The sequence below is a fragment of the Dipteris shenzhenensis genome, chromosome 1 (assembly GCF_047967505.1).
Source record: "Dipteris shenzhenensis isolate YYH24624 ecotype China chromosome 1, Dip_SZ_1.0, whole genome shotgun sequence".
NCBI lineage: Eukaryota > Viridiplantae > Streptophyta > Polypodiopsida > Gleicheniales > Dipteridaceae > Dipteris > Dipteris shenzhenensis.
The window spans coordinates 49,105,617-49,112,538 of NC_141596.1; positions in this window are offsets into that span (position 1 = coordinate 49,105,617).

The window sequence follows — 6,922 nt, forward strand, 5'->3', positions numbered from 1 at the left end:
TAATGCTAAGGATGAGGAATGAATCCTCCTCCTCCTCCTTCATGACATCCATGGACAACCCCAATGAGAGGGAGGGTGAAGGGGTGGTAGACACGTTGGGGGTCGGCCAAGGAGGCAAGGTGCGATAAGGGATGATGATGGTTGAAAAGATGATGATGATGATGAAACATAATAATCATAAGAAAGAGAGAAAAATGAGGGTTAGTTAAGGCATTGCAATGTTCATTGTGATGAAGAATTCCACCTCTCATTCTACTCCTTACCATATGGTGAGGCTTGTTATGGTGAGTGACATCCTTATGGTGAGGCTCCTTACCATATACATTGATGTGATGTCGCACACTCGAGCTTTGATCTCTGGGTGCCTGCAGTCAATTATCTTCCATCTTCCATATGACACAACAAGTTGACAATCTAATGTCGAGTCCCTCCGTCTTCTTTGTCTTTCCTCATCTTTTGATTACTCCACCTTTGCTTGTGTTAGCCAAATGGATAATCCTCCTTGGACACCAATTTTTGGATATCCTTGCATTGGGAGCCCTACAATCTGCCCACTGCAAGGTATGCTAGATGATGTCATGCAAGCACTAAAGAGGCATAGTGGCAATCCTCTGCATGCACTCAAAATGTGCGTGAATCTCATAGGCAAGCTTCTCTTCTTCTTCATCCTCCTTTCATGTTAACAATCTCTTCCCTGGTCTTCTACTTCTCTCACCATCTCAATGTGACTCCTCTCTTGACATTACAAATAGTAGCAGGTGCTGTGTGAAGGGAGAAGGCGGATCATGTGTGAAGATATTGGTGGATGCAAGCAAAATCATCTGCATGCATAAATTCAAGTACAAGGACAAAATTAATAGGCAAGCATGTATCATTTCACAATTTAAAGCATGCAATATGATATAGATTCATGCATATTTTGTTTTGATAGTTGGTTTCAATTTATATGCATGCAAAACAAAAAATGAAATGCATTAAAAGGAAAAATGACAAAAACCACGTGTCTCTTTTTGAGATATCTCAGGTACCTGCACCGTAAGAGTGGTCCCATCTAGCTCTTATGCCTTGTGAGCACAAGGGCCGAGGACTATTGTACAAGACAAGGTTGAGATTTATCTCTTGAATCAAAAGCATTGCAAAATGAGCCGATGGCTCCTTATATAGTTGAGGTGGTACTAGTACTACCTATATGCACACTTGTAGCACTAGCAGTAGGCCTGCTACTGGTGGTAGCATCGTACTACCAATGATACTGGATAGTGTATCATTGGTAGAGTGCCGGTGGTTGAATTTGCACCTAGTTTTGCTAATGTAGTATTGCCTTTACCTCCAATACTATGCTATTTATCAATAGTAAGTGTCCTTGTATTGACGGTATAATTCGCTAGTACCATCGATGTATGTCAAAGTACCAATGGTAAGTTGGTTCTTGTTTTTGTCTTGGCCAGCAAATTTTTTTCCATTATTGCATGCATGAACTCATGAAAAGAATGTTCACGAATGTAAATCTCACAAAAAGTTGTGTAATTACATGAATATGCAATCCATGTGCTTGTCGTTCTCGCAATTGCATAATTGCATAAGATTGTGATGGAAATGCTTAAATGTTAATATGACCAAGATTATCAATTTAGTGTCACGCTTATAAAGATCATGATGTGTATGATCAACTTGCTTGAAAATACTACTACAACTTGCAATTTCTTGTTTGATTTCTCTCTTAAGATAGAAATTGCCTATGTCAAACTCCATGACTAGAAATGAATGAGGTATGAGGTTAAGATAGTGATAATAATAAATCTATCCATGCCATCGTAATGCTTGCATAAGATTTTGGGTGGTCTACAAGTCAAATGCGCTCATTTATTTACATCTTGAAAGCAAGAGAGATCTTTTGTACTCACCAAGATTCATATGTGATGTTCGTGAGGGGTAATTGGGGACACACAACTAGACAATATAAGGGGTTGATCCAGGTGGGTAGAATTGCTACCTTTGGAGCTTGCTTGGAGGTGAAATAAGCTCTCTAATGATCCACATGGGACCTCATGGATCACTGTGCCATTTACAAAAAATATGGGATCAGTAGAACCCTTACATGATATTGTTGTCCCATATGTGACATTGTGGATCCCAATAGGACCTTGTGGATGCTAATGGGTTCTAGCCAATCACTTTATTGAATTAAAAAATGACGATAAGTTAAAAGAACATGTAGGTAGTTTGAAAATTCATCCTAAATCTCAATGGTGTCAGGGTATACTTTGTGATGTGGGAAACTACAAAAACTCTTTGGGAGATCTACAAGCCTTTTCCTCCTTTTAAACATAATTGCCAACTTGTATAGTTTTGATCTAGCTTTCAGTTGTAGGAGGTCATCATTATGAGTTTTCCAAAAGATGACTATATTTTCTTATATTTTGAGGGAACAATCTTGTGCCATGCAATTTACAAGAGGAGCATTATCAATAACATAGTCAAGGTACCAATAACCTCAAGCACTTTTAGCATGTAAAGATAGAGTGCACATGGATAAAATAGTTAATTAAGTATTAAAGTGAATGCATTGGGATAATATGCATTGGGATAATATGCAAAATGATAAGGTTAAAAATCAAGTTGCAATTGCACATGGGTGGCTAAGACTTAGCATGTAATCTTTGGTATGTGAGACTTTCATAACAAGTGGACTTTAGATGTACAAGTGATAAAGGGATGGAGGGGGTCTCTTTTGGACCCATGGACACGAATGAATTACAAAACAAGGAGAAAGAGTTGATGGTAACAAGTCATGTCATATTTGGTGAAAGAATTAGTGTATTGTCATGGAAAGTTAAGAATATTTTCTTGGGGGTCAAGAGGCTCTTTGTTGAAACAAAGAATTATAATGTATTCTTCAAACTTTGAGGTGTCCTATGTATCATTTGAAAAATAGATTTTAGTGTGCTCCGTTGGTATAAAGAGTTATGCATATGAACTTTTGGCACATGCTTTATAAGGTAAAAGTTCAAGAGACTCTTTGTTGAAACAAAGAATCATAATCTATTCTTCAAACTTTGGAGTGTCCTATGTGTCATATAAAAACCAAAACTTAGTGTGGTCCTTCAGTATTGAGAGCTATGCATATGAAGTTTTGCCATGTGGTTTTATTTGGCTAGTCCAAAGCCATTTTGCTTTTTAGTATGAGAAGACATTTTCAAGCCATCATGAACTTGCTATATTGACTTGTTGTGAAAGTTGGGTGTCCATTCTTTTGGAAGAAATAATAGCAAGCTTGTCTCGTCATAATTAGGTGAGCCCCATAACTTTGAGGTAGAGGGTATGTGCTCATAGCAACCTTATCTCATTGCAAATTAATTGAGCCCCATAACTTCGAGGTAGAGGAATGCGGTCATAGCTATTTTAATGTAAGCATCTTTCTCCCTTGATTAATGTGCAAGTCATGAGAAGTTAAAATGCTAAACATAAGAGCTGTGTAGTTGGTAACTTTTGAAACATCCAATTGTCCAAGATTTTATGATGCACTCAAAACCTCATGGTGCTTGTGTTTTGTAGACACCAATGTTATGCAACTCGAGGTTGAGGGGGGAGGGCATTCAAATAAGTGACAAGTCAACGAAATTGTTATTGAGGGAGCAAAATTTTCAAGATTATATATGTTATCACCTTAAGGAGGAGACCAAGTCTAAGAAGAAAGTGGGCAAAAAGGTATAAGAGATTTGACTACCACTCCATTTCACATTGTCATGTTGACCATCAAAAACCAAGGAAATGTTCATATTCTTTTGGTGTGAAACCTTGAGCATGAATGGTGTGCAAGCTACAAAGAACGCAGGGGAATGACCATTTGAGCTTTGCCACCTTATGAAATAATTTTGACTTCTAAATATTTGGTAGCCTTCCATTCAGCCATTTGGACCATTGAACTAGAGAAAACTTTCATACTTTTGTTGAGAAGCCCCAAAAAATATTTCCTTGATTTTGCAAAATTTGCAAAATTTCAGGCAATTCAGCTATATATATGTTATAGCTGAAAAATCTGCAAAAAACTTCGAAATACGAGAACCGCGAGTTTTGTGATTTGCTGAGAAAGAAAGTGTTGTGTCGACTTTCCACAAGTGCAAATGGTAAAGCGTTCTATACAGATTACAGGCACCGAAACTCGAGGAGCCAGAGAAGCGAAGGCGGCGACCATAGGGGCAGGCGAGGGGCGAGGAAGGAATCGTGGCGAGCTCCGGGATGTATGTACAAACATATTACATACAAATGTACATGGGGCAAAAAACCCGAACAAAATGAGAGGGGAAGGATGAAGGGGCGGCAGACACGTGGGGGGACGGCAGGTGAGGCCACGTGTGCAAGGTGCGATAGGGGAATGGGGATGATGATGATGATGAAGAGAAATGAGGGTTAATTTGAAGGCATTTGTAATGTTCGTTGTTTTGATGATGAAGATGATGATGATGATGATGACTTCTTCTCGAATTCCCTCCTCCTCCATCGCTCCTCCTCCGACTCAGGTTTCATCTCCTCCCCTTTCCTCACCAATTCCCTTCTTCTCCTCTTTTGCTTTTCGATTTCATCCCTCATCCTCAAATTGCTTACGCCTTCTGCTTCCCGCTTCCCTTTCCAACCCTCTTTTTGGCGCCCCCGTCCTTGCTTGCCTGCTTTTGTTTTTGGGCAGTTTCCCTTACAGGGCCGCCATTCGTTTTCCACCTTCGCCTCGCTTACCTCCGCCCCATCGCTGCATAGGGTGTCCGGTGCATCGCCTCATGTTCTGAACTCGTATCCTGTAGCAGTCTTATATTTCATTGTTATCAGTAAGTTGGGCGTGGCCTTTCGGCTTATTTCGTATGCTGGAGCAGGACGTCGAATGACTTGAATTCTTGAATCGCTCTTCACAATGACGTGCGCCCACAAAACCAGAGATTTGATACTAGGTTAGGACCTCTAAAAGGATGTCATATCGTTGAATTCTTTCCGTAGTACCAGGCAGTCGAGTTTATTAGGGCGGGCAGCGAAGAAATCTTATCTGGCGGGTTTACCATAATGCAGGATCAAATGAGGCTTTGCTAGCGTAAACTGGTCGACAAGTACCTGGGGTGTCTGTGTGTGTTTCTGAAGAACCTTATATCTGACACGCTTTAAAGAAAATTGTGCGAGTAATGACACATGCCATGTGCTAATATGGAGGTTTTTGTAAATATGTGGTCAGCCCTTTTCATTGTTAAACAACTTCCAATGCCTGCGAACACATAGAACATGTTCACATTTGCTCTTGTATCTCACAATTCCACTGAGAAAGTGCTTTGCATTGTATGCATTCCCGATCTCACGTTTTTGTTTCTGCCCCAATAACGAGAATGGACATTTGTACCTTCATTTTTTATCTGAATGGTGCTAAAATGAACTAGCTTGTAACTAGATTTTGGGAAGCTACACTAGACACACAGATTTTTACAATATTGAGGTTTTTCTCGCGTTTGAAACTTGTTCTACTTGATGTATATAATTGTTTTTGTCTTTAGTAGTGCTAGTGTCCTGCATATTAGCACTCTTTTCTTTTGCAGAGGTGTTTAAGCGCTTTGGCCTTAAGCTTTTTGATTTGGAAGATATTTAAATACTAACATGACTTAGCCCGTGTTTTTACAGGCGGTTGTGCTTTCAATGAAAGTATCTTTTGATTCAAGCGTCTCCATAAAGGAGTTTGTAGTAGCTAGTCTGTCCTATACCTGATGATCGTAAATTTCTAGCTTTGTTATGAGTATCATAAGATAAGATTGCACCCCCAAGAAAAAGGAAGACATGATGAATAGGGCACATGCATGTCGTTCATTTCAGATGTGTTTACAATAAATGTTCTGCAGCCATGTCTGCCAAGCAATTTTGTGGAATAGCAATCTCGCCATTGCTATTTGTTTTTTGCCAAGAGAGTAGACTGTATAAGCACGTCCAGCCCTGCATACTTCTTGGGCTGATGATTGACGTTCGATGCCTAATTTTGTGATATCTGATTGATACTAGTATAAGCTAGCTTGTTACAGTAGTTTTACAAAGGAATATCAGATACCTCTTGGTATAGATGATAACATCAGGTTCTTCTCCTTGTTATGAAACACTTTCTATGTTGCAGTTAGCTTGCTGTCATTTGCAAAGCTCTGACAGAAATTCAATTTATGTTCTTCTGTAAGCAGAGAGGGTTGCATTTGTGAGAGCATGTTGAGGTGTCATGTACATGTTGGCATGCTGCTGAAATCAATGGCGGGGATTTAATTAGTTGATCACGTTCTTGGATTCATAGAGTGGATGTGCTGATATTACCTTCGGAAATTTTCTATGCAAGTCTTGACACTCTAATATACTCAAAATCTTGCTACTTTTCATGGTGCGAGTGTCCTATTAATTAACATGTTATACGATGCTTAGAGTTCTTGCAATATGCATGAGAACAACTATACGCAACATGCATATGGACTACCTTTGAGGGCGGTACACTTGTATGCTTGCTGAGTTGGCTTCTCAATCGCCAAGTGCACAAAGAATACAACTGAGCCACTAGATTGGAGATGCAATGAATTCCAAGTGAAGGACCTCCTTGGAGTGAACCAAGAAGCTGAGCTGCTCGCGAAACAGGAAGCCAATGGAAAATGAGGGGTCACACTTTTTTGTTAGAGCTTTGAACTTGTGCTGGCTGCCCGATTGGAAGAAGGATAGATTGGTGTCAGCTAGTCTAATTCTGATTGATCATTGGATAGAGAACTGCTCTTCTAGTGCTTGTGGGTATTGAGGTGGTAGAAACCTCTCAGCAATGGTTGTCTTTGTCATACTTTTACCTCTATAAAGGTGCATTGATACAAGGAGACATGGTTCAGTGGCTTTTTATCGACAACTTGGAAGTAGCTATTAAATTGATTAAGTACCT